This window comes from Protopterus annectens, chromosome 16.part0 (assembly GCF_019279795.1).
Source record: "Protopterus annectens isolate FY-2018-M chromosome 16.part0, PAN1.0, whole genome shotgun sequence".
NCBI classification, from domain to species: domain Eukaryota; kingdom Metazoa; phylum Chordata; order Ceratodontiformes; family Protopteridae; genus Protopterus; species Protopterus annectens.
Genome location: NC_056750.1, coordinates 697,664,899 through 697,682,893, shown reverse-complemented (window position 1 = coordinate 697,682,893; position 17,995 = coordinate 697,664,899). Strand labels below are relative to the sequence as shown.

General features: G+C 36.2%; 1 protein-coding gene across 1 annotated transcript in view; it reads left to right on the top strand.

Annotated features, from left to right (window-relative positions):
- The window catches only part of CARMIL3 (capping protein regulator and myosin 1 linker 3), a 3,552,770-nt gene that overhangs the window by 2,117,025 nt on the left and 1,417,750 nt on the right, over positions 1–17,995 (top strand). The window lies entirely within an intron of this gene.

Genomic DNA, 17,995 nt, shown 5'->3' with positions numbered 1-17,995 from the left:
ACAGATCTCCTCTCAACAGCCTGTAGGAAACTGAGCACAGAGATATGGTTTTGAGGCAATTTGCATAGGACATTTTGTTTACACCCTGAATTATTTTTGTGTGGAACCTCTGTGGACATTCCAGTTGCTGCATGTGCTTGGTCAGGCATATAACAAATGGGGTATTGCATTCAATGGTTGAGGGCCAAGTACAGAGGAATGATGACCTTAATGGATGTAGATGCCATTCCCTTGCTTATAAGTTGAGAAACATAGAATGATCTCCTTACTACCTTAGACACATGTTGGTCAAAAGCCAGGTTACAATCCACGTATGACCCTAAATACCCAACTACTGGGTCAATTCTTGGGGGGGGGGGTTATCAGGGATTTAGTTTCCTAGAGTGTCCAACTTCTCAAAGCGCATTCTTATGTATTAATTGGCATTGAGTTTAAACCTTTGACTCTGGCACTAGTCATTTGTTTGTGTCAGTCTTTCCTATGGAATGTTACCCTGTGGGCAAAAAGAAGCACACACTATCATGTCTGTCTGCAGCTTTAATGACCAAGTGCATGGGAGCAGAAGAAGTAGTAAGTGTTGTCCTCGGTGTACAGCACATGCTTATGTAACTACAACATGTATAAGTGTGCTACACCATGGAAGAAGTACTGCATGCTACTGTAGTCACATTTATGCTCCAGTATGCATTTTAGTTAATAATCCCTAGACATTGTGAAGGGGGTAGTCGTCACATATAATAATTGCTCATTGCAATGCATGCCCATTGTGCACTGCATTTTACTGCCACTGACATGCCAACTGTGCAGCCTGTTGTTGAGCCTGCCATACTGCCTGCTGTCTTATGCTGCCTTGGGGACCATGGATATTATTTTCCCCTGTGCATTTTGTTGTTGAAGCTGTGGGCATCACACTGCATTCTTCTCTTTGCCTACAGAGAATTTGCTACAGCCATATTTCTGTACAGCTAAATATCACTTCAGCCATGTGTCCTCAGCCAAATCTACCACAAGGAAGTGCCTAGGGGCATGAACCTAATGTTAGCATCTTGGGGGATTCATCTGCAAGCTTGGTAGGCCAAACACAAACAAAACAAACTTTCAAACCCTACAAAGTAGGAGGATTCATCCCCACACCCTCCTAACTAAATATACCAACTTGGAGATTGTACTCCCATGGGGAAAAGGGCACATCCCCAATGTCAGCCAAGTGTTTTTTCCTCTGGGCAAAAATTTGCGTAACACGCAACGTAATACCCTAATAATGAGCAATTTCAGCTACCCCACCATTAACTGGAAAAACTACTCCTGTACCAACTCTTTTGCTCAACGCTTTCTGGAATTCATAAATTCCAACACCTTTGATCAACTTAGCCACACCCCCACCAGTGGAAGCAATATCCTAGAGCTGGTCATTACCAACATGGGCAACTGGTGCTCCATGCCAGAAGTCAATTCCTCTTTGTTCAGATCCAACCACAAGCTAATCACCCTAGACATCCTTATCCCACCCTCACACCCCATTAGGGAAACCACCGTAAAAAATTTCTCCAAAGCCAACTTCATGCTTCTTAAGACAGAAGTGGCAAACTTCATGACTCCAATGCAGATGGACAATAGAGGTACAACTGCTGAATCCTACACAAATGCACTTTATAAGCACTTACATGAGTGTATTGATCATGCAATCCCCAACAGAACCAAGATGCTATCCTCCAAAAAAGGGAAGTCAATCTCGTGGTCCCCTGCCATAAACAAACTCTACAACAGAAGAAAGAAACTGTTGCAAAAAAGAGTAAAATCCCATGATTGGAGGAACTCCCTGGTCAGCCTCAGTAAGAAGCTGAGATCCTGCATTAAATCCTCCAAAGCTAGTTATGAAAACAAAATCACCACTGATTCTAAAGACAACCACAAAGCATTCTTTTTTTTTTTTTTTCAATAATTTTTGTTTATCATTTACAATAATATAAATCAACAAACATAACAAATACAGAAGACCAAAATAGAGTGATATGTATTAAAATAGATACAATAAGATGTACGTCAATTAACTATAATATCTACACTATGTACATAGATGCTTTCGTCCTTCAGATGTATAACTATGACAATTATGTAAGAACTATTATGAATTAAATCAATTAAAGATAAAGGAAGAGAAAATTATGGATAGTTATATATATATATATGATTTATTTCGGAATCCCCTTCTGGTAGGTTACTATGTGTCTTTGTAAAGGATTATGCTAGTATAATGTTATAGGCTTGTTCCCATATTTCTCTGAGTTTAATATTTTTATCTTTTTTATCAGTTAGTGTTTTGTGGGCCAATAAGTGTTTAATCACCATCTGTCTAAACCCCACCCAAGATAAACTAATTGGTTAAACCATTTAGATGCTATATAAAGTTTCATTAGGAGAAAAATAGTGATCAGAGTAGAGACTTGTTTCTTGGGAGAGTTGTGTGGGAGGATGTGTAATATAGTAAATTCCCATGTTAGTGTAAATGTCTGATAACCAGTTTTTTGTAGTTGTAGTTTAAGGGAATTCCAAAGTTTGTAGACACATTTACAGCTCCAGAACAAATGGAATAAGTCAGTAGTTTGATCTTTACAATGCAGACAGAATGGTGATATCAAGGGGTTAAGTTTATGTAAAATTGCAGGTGTAAAATATACGTTACTGTAAATCATGAGTTGGGTAAAGGCTAATTTTTTGAGAGGTATGGATGTTAATGTTAGATTGATTGCGTGTTCTATTTGATGGTTTTCAACGGATGAATCTATCTTCCTCCAATATTCGGAAAAAAGTATATCCTTCTGGAATTTAATGTCATTAATTAATTTGTAAGTATTAGTGATAGTTTTCTTAGTTGAGAGGATGGCTTTCCAAAGTAGATTACAGGTTTATATGTCATTGCTGGATATGTCAATGTCTTGGAGGTAACTGGAACACAGCTCCTTAACTTGTCTCAGGATCACCAAATACGATTTGGGAAGGTTTAAGTAGTTCCTCATTTCTTGTAATGTTGTTGTTTGTCTTTCGGCTTTTTCCTGGTAAGGGGTCTCCACAGCGGAACTCTGGTCAGCTAATGATTGACAGTACAATTTTACGAAACGCCGAGGTGCCAGCTTGATGCCCAACCGTCAACAAAAGCACGCCCATTTACACACGCATGTCTTTCGAACGCTACCCAACCGGGGGGAGGACATGCAGACTCCACACAGAAGGCGCTCCCAAGCCAAGCCGAGAATCGAACGGGAGAACCTCTTGCTGTGAGGTAACAATGCTACCGCCGTACCACCGTGGCACCAGTCTAAATATGGGTTTATATCTTGGATAGTTTTATTTAATAACCGGGGATAGGGGTTCATATTTAAGGTTTGGTTGTTTATTTTAAGGTTAGGGTTTTTATGAAGGGGTTGTAGTGTTTTTATAGCTTGTACCAGGTTTAGGGATTTGAAATGTTTTTGCGTTAGTAAGATGGAGTGTTTTAAAGGTTCCATTATTTTATACGATTGTAATAGTTTAAAGTTTAGGAATGGTAGTCCTTTAGGATTGATACCTAGACTCTAGATGTGTCTGTAGTATATTATTACCCAGGGAGGAGCCCAGATTTCATCCGACGGGTTATATTCAGCTATTCTCAACACTCTATTCATGTTAATAATTAAATAATATGTTTCGAAATTTGGAAGGGCTAGTCCTCCTTTACTTTTGGGAAGTGTGAGTTTAGGGTAAGAAATCCCGTTTTTTTTTAGATTCTCAGATAAATTTAGCAAGCAGGGTATGCATCTTTTTAAAAAATTTGTTGGGTATGGTTATCGGGGATGTCATAAATATATAAAGTAATCTAGGTAAAGCATTCATTTTAATAACAAATACTATGGCCAAGAATGGTAATTTAAGATTACTCCATCTTTTAAGGTCTAATATAATGTTTTGCCATTTTCAGGTTATGTTATTTTGGTAAAGATCTTTATTATTTTGAGAGAATGTAATACCCAAATATTTAAGTTTTTTCTTTTATTTTAATTGTGCCTAGTAGTGGTACGAGTAAAAATGGCTTAGGGAGTTTTAAGGGGAAGATGTTAGTTTTGTTGAGGTTTAGTTTATAATTCGACATCAACGAGAATTGATCAACAGCAGCTAATGTTTTATTTATATCTGAGACTGGTGTGGTGCAGTAAATATTCACGTCATCTGCAAAAACGGAAAGGGATATTTTGTGGTTGTATATTATTGGGGGGTTATGGTATGTATTTTGTTTGATGTTTAAGAAAAGTGGTTCTAAGTATAGATTAAACAGTAGTGGAGATAAGGGGCATCCTTGTCTAGTGCCATTTTTTATTGGAATTCTTTTGGACCAAGTTTTATTAATGAATAAGGATGTATAAGGGTTACTATAAAGAGTTTGTATAATCTGGATAGATTTATTGGGTATATTAAAGTATGGTAATGTTTGAAGTAAAAATTCCATATTGACCCTATCAAAGGCTTTGTGAGCATCAATAACTAGTGTATATATATTTAGATTACTTTTGCTGGCATAAGATATTAATGTATTTAGTGTCATTGTGTTGTCACTTGTCTGTCTGGATGGTGTGAAACCAGATTGTTCAGAGGAGATGATATTACCTGCCAGATTCTTCAACTTATTAGCAAGAATAGAGGTTAAGATTTTTGTATCTATATTTAAAAGGGAGATAGGTCTATAACTGTCTGGGTTTTTAGGGTCAGCTTGTTCTTTGAGTATGAATATAGTTTTAGATGCATTAAAGTGTATGTCATTAATTTTATTTATTATATAGTTCAAAATATAAAATAGAATTTGGGCTAACAAGGGGGTAAAAGCCTTATAAAACTCAACAGTGAGACCGTCCGGGTCAGGGGCCTTGTGTGCTTTCAATTGTTGGGTTGTTTAAATCATTTCATTAGTTGATATAGGTTCACTTCATTTTTTTTTTGTTGGTCTAGGTCCAGCTTCGGAAAGGTCAGGTTTTGGAGAAAGTGGGTTCTATCTTCTTTTGAGGCTAGTAAAGTCTGTTCTCTATAAATCTGAGAATATATTGATTCAAAGGTTTTAATAATGTCCTCATTTTTGGTGTACTGTTTATTTCCATATGATATTTTGGGTATTTGGGAATGGGTTTTTGTCTGGGCTATAATTCTGGCCAAAGCTTGCGATGGTCATTGAACTTAGTTTGCATAGTTAGCCAGCATTCTAGTTTCATGAAAAGATAATTTAATAGTATGCAAGAGGTACAGATCTCTTTGTAGTTTTAAGAGTTCAGTCTCTGTTTGAGCCTTGGGGTTGGTTAATATGTCGTTTTCAAGAGAATCTATTTTACTTTTTAAAACTTGTTCATCTTTAAGTTGCATTTTTCTATAATAAGCTGCTTTTTTAATGAATGTTCCTCTAAATTGTGTTTTAGTTGTGGCCCATTCAATATCCAAAGGTGTCTGGGAGTTAGGAATGTTAGATAGGGTTGCTTTTAGTATAGATTGTATGTCATGTATTACCTCCATTTTGGTGAGCAAATTGGGGTTTAAGAACCAGTTTAAGCCTCTGTTCCTTGTAAAATTCTTTTGGTTCCAGTTAATATTGAAAGTAATTTTGGAATGGTCTGAAAGTAATTTTGGAATGGTCTGAAAGGTATCTAGTATGTATACTTATTGTTGGGTCTAAGTTGATGAAAACGTCCGAGACTAAAAAGGAATCTATTCTCGACCACATTTTGTAGCATTGAGAGTAAAACGTGAATTTTCCAGCTTTATTTGCGCTATCTCCATTTTAAAAGGATCATATAATTTGAAGTCTTATTTGAGTTCATTCAGAGCTAAGGAGGCTTGTTTGTTGTATGTTTGGATCCTACTTGATTCATCTTGGTCTGGATTTTGATATGCGTTCCAGTCACCCCCAAGCACCATATAGTAATCTTGGAATCTGTTTAGGATGGGATATAGTGATGTAAAAAAGATGTGTTGGTTGTTGCAGGGGACATATATATTGAAAAGCAGTATGGGTTTAGGAAGAGTAGGGATTGAAAAAACTACGTAACATTACCTCCCCTCCTTATCCACTTTGGTTTCAAGAATTTTTTCCTGGAATTGGTTCTTAATTATTATCGCTAACCCTGCACTATTAGTTTTACCTTCTGAAGCTATGAGTTGTCTTATCCATTTTCTTTTGCTAATTTCCATCCATTGTTCAAGGGTAAGATGTGTTTCTTGTATTAGTATGAGGTTAGCTTTAGCTTGTAGTGTGAGATGTAAAAACAGTTTCTTTTTCTGTTTATTTTGGAGCCCTTTAATGTTCCACGAATCGAATTCCCACATTTATGAACTGGGGATATTGGTAAAATGTGTCTTGTGTGATGATTTAAGTTGATAATTCTTGTTTGTAATTTTGTGTAAAGAGTTTGGAAAACATCTTACTATTCCCATCCTAACTCTGTGCCTAACCACTATGCCCATGGACCAGGAATATTGCAGGGGATAAGTAGCAAGTTCAGTGCGGGGTGTGCTAAACAATAAGAAATTTATATACTGAGTCTTATTAAGTGGATAAAATATGAAGTTAACTCTCCCTGCACTTATCATTACAATACAGACAAAGCTTAACAGACTAGTTCCCTAAGAGGCACTACTACTAAGGCCTCAAACTCCTCAAATTAACCTTTATGTAAACATATTGAAACAATTAGACCTTATGACCTTAATGATAATTAATAAATGACTAAGGTTCTAATTAAAAAGTATTTTTAGGACTGGTAAATAAAAACAATAACATTATATCTGAACAAGGTTATATCTTCTTTATATAATCTTTTCATTGCTTTAATAATATTCTTTCTTCCTGTTAGGTTATTGACTACAAAACATCAAAGAGGCAGAAAGTGAAAAAATATAAATCACAAATAAATGAATGCAAAGTGAGTCTGAGTACGTATTTTGGAGGGTTTTATTACACTTCTCATTTTAAGTTTTGAATCTCACTATGCATTCTTGCAGGTAGCAGGCTTAAAAGCAGTTAGATCTTAATGTGATGATTACCTTGAAGAGATTGTAAAATTTAATGATATGGATGGTGTCCCATTTTTTTTGTAATACAGTCAACAAATAAAGACCCGAATCCATGTTCTCATAAAATGGACAGTAGTACTTATTATAATTTCTTGTCTTAAAAGTGTAATTTTCCCTTAATGGGGTAACTGAAAAAAAAAGGGGGGGCACTATTTTAATTCCTTCATTAAGGAACAACCCATGCAAACTCAGTGGAGATAGTGCTACATTGACAGTATGGTCCCATTTTGTCTCCACTTAAACAAATTCCCTGCTCTTTGGGACACCACAAGGCACCAGACCTAGGAGCAAATTTGCCATAAACAAAATGCCAGTCAATGCTTCATTTGATGAGCTCTAAAGCATAATATTGATTTACAGCATTTTACAGAGAGTAATTGCTAAAAGAGCAAAACATGGCAGCCTTAGCACCAACAATGTCATCCTGCAATTAATTGAAACATAAAAGAGGATTTACTTATTTAGAAAGGCTCTACTCATTTCTTTCTGCAGCACTGAGATATGTAGGGGACATACTGAGTTCAATAAGTCTTCCTGTAAGCTTCCCATTGTCTTTAGCGCGGCAGTGAAAAGGTGTAAAACAAAACTCATAAGGTCCATTATTAGCGCCTGACATTTTCATCTTTTTTTCATTTTTTGAAAAAGGAACCATTCTATCTTCACAATGAAGACTTTAACTCTTTCCCAAGAGCTCTCAAGATCGTAGGGGGACCGAATTGAGGAACCAGATCCCCAGGAAGTAGCGCCATTTAAACCGTCACACCAGAAAAATACAGTTGGTTTTTGGTTCCTCGCGTGGGAAAAAACACTTTGTTTTAGCGCCTTGTGAGTTAGAAACAAACAGCAAAGGCCTGAACAGGCCTAGGGAGTTATTCTAAGTCAAAGGCAGTCCCAGGAGAGCTCGAGGGAGCTCATTTTGATAATCAAGAATCGTTCCTTATTTTAACAGGTGCAATTTCTATTTCTTGTACTGGAATCCTCTTGAAAGCAGACAGAAAAGTCTCTCTAGCTTCCTTAGAGTTAGCGACTGTATATTTGACTCCCTCCATATAAAAAATCAACGAGTTTGGGTACTTCATTTGAAATCTTATGTTCCTCTCAATTAGGAATTTACAGTAGGGGGAAAGAAGTTGTCTAGTTTGCCTTATCTGCAGTGGAAGATCCTGAGCCAAAGAAATTACATTATTGTTCCAGGTGAGTGTCCCTTTTTTCTTAGCAGCTAATAAAATTCTGTTTACATCTTGAAAGTTTAGTAATTTAGCATAAACTGGTCTGGGTTTGGATGGGACTTGTGTTTCTCTTAATACTCTATGAGCTCTTTCGATTATTATTTGCTGTGTTTTTTCAGGTTCTTCAAGCAAAACATTAATTATCTGACACATGGTTGGTATCAGGTTATTGTGAGTTACAGTTTCGGGAATACCTCTTAGAATAATATTATTCCTTCTGGACCTTGCTTCAAGATCTATAATTTTAGCTTGTATGTTTTGGATTTCTTTGTCATGGGAGTCAGTTTTCTTTGTTACAAAAATAAAATAAAGCAAACTGACCACAGCTGAATAAATTCCAAATTCAAAGTTCTGAGAAAATAGAGCTTCAATGAAAAAAACAAGAGTAAGCACTTTCGCGATTCAACAACTAATCGCTTCTTCAGACTCATTCACATGTATCAAGACAGTAAATTTAAATCAAAACACATCAAATCAAATAGCTGTTACTCTATGATGTCATAAAAATTCATTAAAAACAAAGATATAAATGTATAAACAACTTTTTGTTAAAAACATATATTATATTAAAAAAAAGAAGTATATACTGCTTAAATGTTTCAATGGTCTTGATTTCAAAAAGGGTTTCAAAGAAACTGTACTGTTTAACCCCAGGTGCTTGTCTGCCTGGAGTTGCAGAATCCATTTTTGTTCTGCCTCTTCCACTTTATTCTTAATATCCCCTCCTCTGTTATTTTTATTAATGATTTCTACCACCATAAAGTTAAAAACATGCTGTGAATTCTCTGCTTGTACATGTTTAGCCAGAGCACTGGTATCTTTTTTATTAGCTATATTTCTTAGGTGTTCAAGCACGCGTTCTTTAAGGCATCTATTGGTTTTGCCTATATAGAATGCAGAGCATTTAGTGCAGAAACTAAAGTAAACTAAGTTGTGTGTTTTACAATCTGCACAGAAATTAATCTCAATGGTGAAAGTTAAGGTAGGGTGTTGGAAAACATATTTGTTATACACATAATTGCAGGCCATGCAGTTTCTACAAGGAAATGTTCCTATTCTTTGTGATAAAGGCTGTTTTGAAGTGCTTGATTTGTAGCAGAGCTGTCTTTTTAAGATTTCTTATTTATAAAAGAAAATTTAGGTTTATCTTCCAGAACATTGTGTAACTCTGGAAATGAATGTAAAATATTCCAGTTCTTTTCAAAAATACCGCAGAATCTCCTAATATCACTAGAGTAAGTGACTGGAAACATACTTTTCATATTATTGCCAATATTGCCACTACATATAATATTTTCTTCTTCAGTTACTTCTGAGAAGAATGGTTTACATCTATTATCTTGTTTCTCATTCATATTCTTAATACTACTGTCAGTGTCTCTGTTGCTGTAACCCCTATCTTTAAATTCTTTTTTTAAAACTGATACTGTGTTATTTAGGCCTTCATTAGTATTATGTAGTCGACTGGCTCTCATAAATTGTCCTTTTATGACATCTCTATGTACATGTACAGGATGCATACTTGCTTTATGTAGGATGCTGTTTCGGCGACTAGGCTTCCTATACATACTCGTGGCAATCTTTTTAAACTGTGACTTCCTAACAGAAACATCTAAGAATTCAATCAATTCATATGAGCATTGATAAGTAAATCTAAGGAATTCTGTGGTGCTATGTAGATAATCTATCAAGCGTTGTAATTCATCAGTTGTGCCCCCCATAACAAAAAAACATTATCTACAAAATGTGTATACCATAAAATTGTATCCACAAACATATTATTCTGTAACAGAAATTCACTCTCCCATGCTACGAAGACTAGGTTAGCATAACTATTTGCACATGCTGTGCCCATAGCTACACCAACTTTCTGTAAATAAAATTTCTCATTAAAAGTAAAGATATTATTATCCAATATAATGTCAAGTAATTCACAGATCAAATTAATTTTAGCATTATTATATGCCTGTTTATCATTCAGTATATCACGTATTCTCTCAATACCCCAATTATTTGGTATTACTGTGAACAGAGAAGTAATACCCATGGTCACAAACATATATTCATCATTTAAAGCTGATACCCTGCTGTATAATAAATTCAAAAATGCTTTAGTATCCCTAAGTACAATATCACATAGAGCCAAAATGGGATGTAAGCATTTTTCAACATATATAGAAACAGCTTCTGTGACCCATCCTTTACTTGAGACTATAGGTCTCATGGGTGGGTGGGTTATGTTCTTATGTACCTTCTGTAGTCCATAGATAATGGGTATGGTAGGGTACTCTAAATGAAAATAATTAAGGAGCTCTTCAGAGATTTGATTTGTTACAAAAAGATCAAAAATAAAGACAGACACTATCAATAATACCCTTTACTTGCCTTTCATTAATGGCTAGGTAAGTCTCTTCATCATTCAATAACTCCATCATTTGTTGGATATAAAACAATTTATCCATCACCCACCACTACACTACCCCCTTTGTCTGCTGGCCTTATCTCTATGCTAAGAGATACCTTTAATTGTACTAATGCTTCAGTTTCCATTTTAGTTAAATTATGGAAAGCAGGTGAATTATCCTGAGCATACATATCCCTAATTTCAGTTTCACACATGCTGGCAAAAGTTTCTATAACCGGATGTGGTTTAGGTACATTTACACTAGGATGTTTAAATACATTTATTTGACCAGTTCCAGTATCCTTAAAAATTGTTTTTTTCAATTCAAAGTTCCGAGAAAATAGAGCTTTAATGAAAAAAACAAGAGTTTCTGACCATGGGTATTACTTCTCTGTTCACAGTAATACCAAATAATTGGGGTATTGAGAGAATACGTTATATACTGAATGATAAACAGGCATATAATAATGCTTTTTAAAGTTAATGTACGAGAAAACAGTTTAAGTTTTTTCAATATATCAGTCAATGATGTTTTCTGTGACGGAATAAAACTTAAACCTTTATTCAAAAGGGATACCTGTGCTGCAGTTAATTGAAAACTGGATACATTTATTACCAGGTCGTGGGATTCTTGCTCCGTGTTGTCATTGCATTTGAATATGTTCCTCATTCCTTCTGTTGTCATATCCTGCCTTTCCAATTCCTGCTGTTTGATCTCTCCCTTATCGGTAGCACTTTCTTCAGTACAAAGGGTAGAATGGAGGCTTGTGTTGTGTCTTTCAACTCTAAAAAAGCTTGAGAAGTGGAGACAGCCTCATTATTCCTATTCCCATTGCCTGTGTTCATTTTAGTTGAAGTCGGCACTGAAACTACATTCACACTGGCGCCATTTTCAAAAATAGCAAGCTTTGTGTGTTCTGCCCTGACGTTGACATCAGTAGTACTTTCAGGGTCCCTGGTTAAAGAGACAGTGTCACCTTAATCAAATGTATTAGAGACATTGGATATGGTGATGTTTCTTTCTAAAGAGTCAGTATTAAAAGCTGCTTTCCTGGGCCATGAGAAGACTTCTTTACGCTGAAAATCATTGAGGTCAAGTTGTAGTTTCCTCATTTTCATATTTTGTAATCTTTTATCATAGCCCTGCATATTATCAACCAGATCATCCAGTCTGCTGCCTAAAACCTCAGTAGAGAAATTATTAACAAGTTGACTCTGTAATTTCTCTATATCATCTGCTAGGTTTTTCTCATGTGGTTTGAAATGTTCAATTAATAGATGCATGTAGTCATAGCTCAACTGAAGATTTAGATTTTGCCATTTTTGTAGAAGGTCTGGATATGTTTCTCCATAGGTAGGAATGTTTAGTACCCTTAAACCTCTAGGTACTATTTTATACTTCAGCGATGCCTCCAAATGAAACCTCTGCCACTGTAATCTTTTAAAGCTATACATTTTATTCTCTAAGTCCCTGTATAGCTCTGTAAATTTCTTATGAGTCTCATAGTCAGTTCTTTATCATTAGTTGGAAAGACTGGATTCTGCATAAGAGGATTAAATTCCAAGCATAAGAGTCCAGTGAGTCGTTCATATTGGTTCCTTCTAAGTCCAGTAGTATAGCTACCTTCAGCCATGTTCCAGTCAAAAACCACTTAGAAAATGTAGAAGAAATAAAGGTTCAAAGACTGGATAAATGCTTGGTTTACACCTCAAGGCAGTAGCAAAAATAAAATAAAGCAAACTGACCACGGCTAAATAAATTCCAAATTCAAAGTTCCGAGAAAATAGAGCTTTAATGAAAAAAAACAAGAGTAAGCGCTTTCGCGATTCAACAACGTAGTTATGGGCAAATCATGTGCAAATAGCTATGCTAACCTAGTCTTAGTAGCATGGGAGAGTAAATTTCTGTTACAGAATAATATGTTTGTGGATAAAATTTTATGGTATACACATTTTGTAGATGATTTTTTTTGTTATGGGGGGGCACAACTGATGAATTACAATGCTTGATAGATTATCTACATAGCACCACAGAATTCCTTAGATTTACTTATCAATGTTCACATGAATTGATTGAATTCTTAGATGTTTCTGTTAGGAAGTCACAGTTTAAAAAGATTGCCACGAGTATGTACAGGAAGCCTAGTTGCAGAAACAGCATCCTACATAAAGCAAGTATGCATCCTGTACATGTACATAGAGATGTCATAAAAGGGCAATTTATGAGAGACAGTCGACCACATAATACTAATGAAGGCCTAAATAACCCAGTATCAGTTTTTAAAAAAGAATTTAAAGATAGGGGTTACAGCAACAGAGACACTGACAGTAGTATTAAGAATATGAATGAGAAACGAGATAATAGACGTAAACCATTCTTCTCAGAAGTAACTGAAGAAGAAAATATTATATGTAGTGGCAATAATATGAAAATTAGGTTTCCAGTAACTTACTCTTGTGATATTAGGAGATTTTGCGGTATTTTTGAAAAGAACTGGAATATTCTGCATTCAGTTCCAGAGTTACACAATGTTCTGGAAGATAAACCTAAATTTTCTTTTATAAATAAGAAATCTTTAAAAAGACAGCTCTGCTACAAATCAAGCACTTCAAAACAGCCTATATCATCACAAAGAATAGGAACATTTCCTTGTAGAAACTGCATGGCCTGCAATTATGTGTATAACAAATCTGTTTTCCAACACCCTACCTTAACTTTCACCATTGAGATTAATTTCTATGCAGATTGTAAAACACACAACTTAGTTTACTTTAGTTTCTGCACTAAATGATCTGCATTCTATCTAGGCAAAACCAATAGATGCCTTAAAGAACGTGTGCTTGAACACGTAAGAGATATAGCTAATACAAAAAATACCAGTGCTCTGGCTAAACATGTACAAGCAGAGAATTCACAGCATGTTTTTAACTTTATGGTAGAAGAAATCATTAATAAAAATAACAGAGGAGGGGATATTAAGAATAAAGTGGAAGAGGCTGAACAAAAATGGATTCTGCAACTCCAGACAGACAAGCCCCCGGGGTTAAACAGTGCAGTTTCTTTGAAACCCTTTTTGAAATCAAGACCATTGAAACATCGAAGCAGTATATACTTCTGTTTTTTATACAATATATGTTTTTAACAAAAAGTTTTTTATGCATTTATATCTTTGTTTTTAATGAATTTTTATGACATCATAGAGTGACAGCTATTTGATTGGATGTGTTTTGATTTAAATTTACTGTCTTGATACATGTGAATGAGTCTGAAGAAGTGATTAGTTGTTGAATCGCGAAAGCGCTTACTCTTGTTTTTTTCATTAAAGTTCTATTTTCTCTGAACTTTGAATATGGTATTTATTCAGACGTGGTCAGTTTGCTTTATTTTATTTTTGCTACTGCCTTGAGGTGTAAACCAAGCGTTTAACCATTCTTTAGACCTTTATTTCTTCTTCTTTGTTACAAAGTCTATTTTTTCCTCATTTTCAGTTATTTTGGATTCAGATTTTTCCAGTCTATTTATTATCTGGTTAAAGGCATCACCAAATGATTGTAGTTGTAGGGATAGATGTTTTATTCTTGCTGAATGGGTAGTAAGACTGATTTAATATCTTCCAAGTTTGCTGGCTGATCAGGTTTATTTTTATTTCCAGCTTTAGGATTAGAATTGTCTGTTTGTTTGGTTGTCTTTTGTCTCTTAGAGGTTAAGTCCTTTTCAGGAGATAATAGGTCAGAAAACCTAGTTTTGGTTGTGGTAGTTTCCATATTTTTATCTTCTTTTGAAATCTTGTAGTTGAAAGTTTTTTCCAGGCTTAGCATTCAGTATTTGAGATTTCAAAGGCACATGGCTTGCACCTGTTTCCCTGAATCAGGACTAATCCTTATAATTTAAGAGAAGAAATAGCCACTTTCTCTTAAGCCTTGTTAATCAAATATTGTTCAGAGATGGTATATTACGTTATTTTGTTGAGTTTAGTGCTGGTTTGTCTTCAGGGTTAATTTAATCTTGAGTGGTTTAAAGAGCTAAGGGCTAGCAGTGCTCACAGAACAGCGGCCATCTTTAGTCTATCAACAAAGCATTCTATAGGTATGTCAAGAATCTCAATAGCAACACTCAGATCTGCTCTGAATTACAGCACAATGGCACTAAATATAGAGAACCAAGTGATACTGCCAACATCCTGGCAGATAAGTTCAGTACTAACTTTACCCCCCTCTCACCCCCTAAAGGGCCCATCTCTATACCAGAAGAATGCAAAGTTCCTATTATCATGGCTGCACAGGTAAAAACCACACTCACCAAAGCCAAGAACATAGCATCATGGGACCGGACAACATCCCAGGCTACGTTCTACATGAATTACAGAAGAAACTGGCACCCCAGCTAAGTATCATGTTCAATCATAGCTTCACCTCAGGCTTTGTGCCCACTGAATGGTGCGCAGCCACGGTTATCCCACTCCACAAAGGGGGAGCCACCACGGAACCTGGGAACTACTGCCCCATTAGCCTGGTCTGCTAGGCTATGGAACGTATCATCATGGAACTTATAAACAATGACATTGGTAATCTCCAAACTCTGGACCCCACCCAGTTCGGGTTTGTAAAAGGCAGATCATATCTCCTAAACCTGATAGACTTCTTTGAAGCGGTCTCCAAAGCCATAGGTGAGGGTAAGGTGGTTCACACAGCCTATCTAGATCTCACCAAGACTTTTAACACCATCCCCCACTCTGGAATTATAAATAAACTCACTAAACTAGGTATAAATCCCATGTCATAAGATGGGTTGCCAACTGGCTCACTGACAGAACCCACACTGTGAAAGTAGCAGACTCCAAATCTGACTTCAGACCAGTGACAAGTGGAGTACCACAGGATTCAGTCCTGGGTCCTCTCCTGTTTGGTATCTACTTCTATGAAGTATGGCTAAGACAGAAGGTCATTGGCTAATGAAGTTCACAGATGACTACAAATTAAGAGCCATAATCGAAACTCCTAATGATGTGGACATCCTAAAAAAGGGCCTCACTGACACAGATGCTTGGTGTCAAAGCCATGGCCTCAAGCTCAATGCCAAAATGTGCATTGTCATCCCTTTTGGTAAAAACTGTGAACCCATGAACTACCACATAGGCAGTAATCTACTTAACACCAAATGTGTTATGAGAGACCTTGGGAAACAGGTGGACAGTAGTATCTCCTTTGATAATCACCACAGTAGTCAGGAAATCCTTCTACATGGCACACCTCATCACAAAAGGTTTCTCATCCAGGAAAAAGAGGTCATTGTTGCCCTCTACTCGTCACTCATTAGACCCATTATAGAATACAGTGCCCCTTTTGGTATATACCTCACAAGACATCTACAACAACTGGAAAGGCCGCAGAAATACCTCACAATGAGGATTACCGGCCTCAAACAGATGGCCTACGCAGACCTTCTCAAAAAACTCCAGCTTTACTCCATCGCATATCGCCTACTCAGAAGCTATCTCTACCTAACATACAAAGCTATGTCAAACCCAGAGCTGTTGGACATGCTCCACTTAAATAAATCCCAAACCTTTCGAGCTACATGCTCTAGGGACCTAAACCTTGTCACCACAATAAACAGAACATGCTGGAGGGCTGGAATCCTGTCCCAGAGACTTCCCATACGCTGGAACAAACTACCTATATATATCAAGCAAAGCTCCTCATTAGCTCTCTTCAAGAAAAATCTTGATGACTGGACGGGAGATAGGAAATTCACCCCAGGGATCATTTCTGTGGCTCTGCTCGACAGGGGCACAAGAAAATAATTTTCTTGGGTGGTGAAAGCCAGGGTACCTTTTTGACTAGGCTTATATAGGCCCTAGGGCCAATAGCCTAGTACCTACCTATGAACCTATATTGTGTATATTGAAAGAGACCAGAAAACTTATCACCAGAAAATCATGCATTTGAAAATGAAGGGATTCTTGTATGTGCCAGGCTAAAGGTCAGCAACCCTTGGTAGAATATGTTCCCTTGATACTATTTTGGCAGGTGGAACTGTTTTCCAAGGGACTCCCTTACTCAGCAATTAAAGTCCATGCTTAAGCCATCTCTACCTGCCTGTCTTTATACATCCAATATTAATTTAGTAATTTATTTTAAAACGGTTCTTCATGGAAGTTATCCACTTAAGGCCCTCCAGGAGAGCTCATGCCCCTGCCTCAGATCTTGATTTCATCGAGGAAAAGCTTACTGCCCCCCATTAAGCAAGCTGCCTCAAAGAGTAGAATATGAGCATCAAGGCACAATATTAATGAAATATGCAGTAGTTTTGCAGGGAGTGTTCAGTATATTAACAGCACCAAAGAGGGACCCCATGGAGTTATTAGCTTTTGCAATGTCTAATGTATGCTATATGTGGTTAAATACATATTCATATAGATCAGACATACTGAAATGTGGTTGTAAAGTGTAGAATGTACATGGTTCTGTGCAGAACATTGCATCTTATGAGACAGGGCTCTAAAGATTATTATGCTATTTTCTAATGTTTCCATCCTTCTCTATGAACAACTTGTGAAAATTCACCAAGGGCAATCTACATATCAAAAGTGAGTAAATGATATTGTGTGGTTGGATGGGAGCGTTTGGTCAAATATGAAGGCAAGCAACATGTCTACAGGGAAATGGACCTGAAAATAAAACTGATTCAATATATATAAATATATATATATATATATATATATATATAAATATATATATATATATGGGTCTACTGTGATTCAATGAAAACTCATTTCATTTCACTGAATTTCTAAACACTTACACCAAATCGCTAAAAGCTCAAATCAGTGAAAGGTCATTTCACTGAATCACATTTCACTGAATGTAAATACTGTTGGGCAAATAAAATGTATATGACCTTTTCCCCACTGTAGTGCAATCCTGGAGTTAGTATATATATATATATATATATATATATATATATATATATATATATATATAGTTGGGAGGGTGGCACATCCCCCTACATTGGTTTTATATTGTTAGCTTTCAGTGAAATGAGATTCATAAATATAACAGCTAAGTAAGTGGGGGCTATGCAACCTACAACCCCCAATGTAGGGGCTGGGCCTCCCAAACCCCCCTAACTATATATACTAACTCCAGGATCGCACTACAGTGGGGAAAAGAGCTCATGCATTTTATTTTCCCAACAGTACTTACATTCAGTGTAATGAGTTTTTAGTGATTTCAGTTTCAGCGATTTTTTTGAGTGTGAACTGAAATTCAGTGA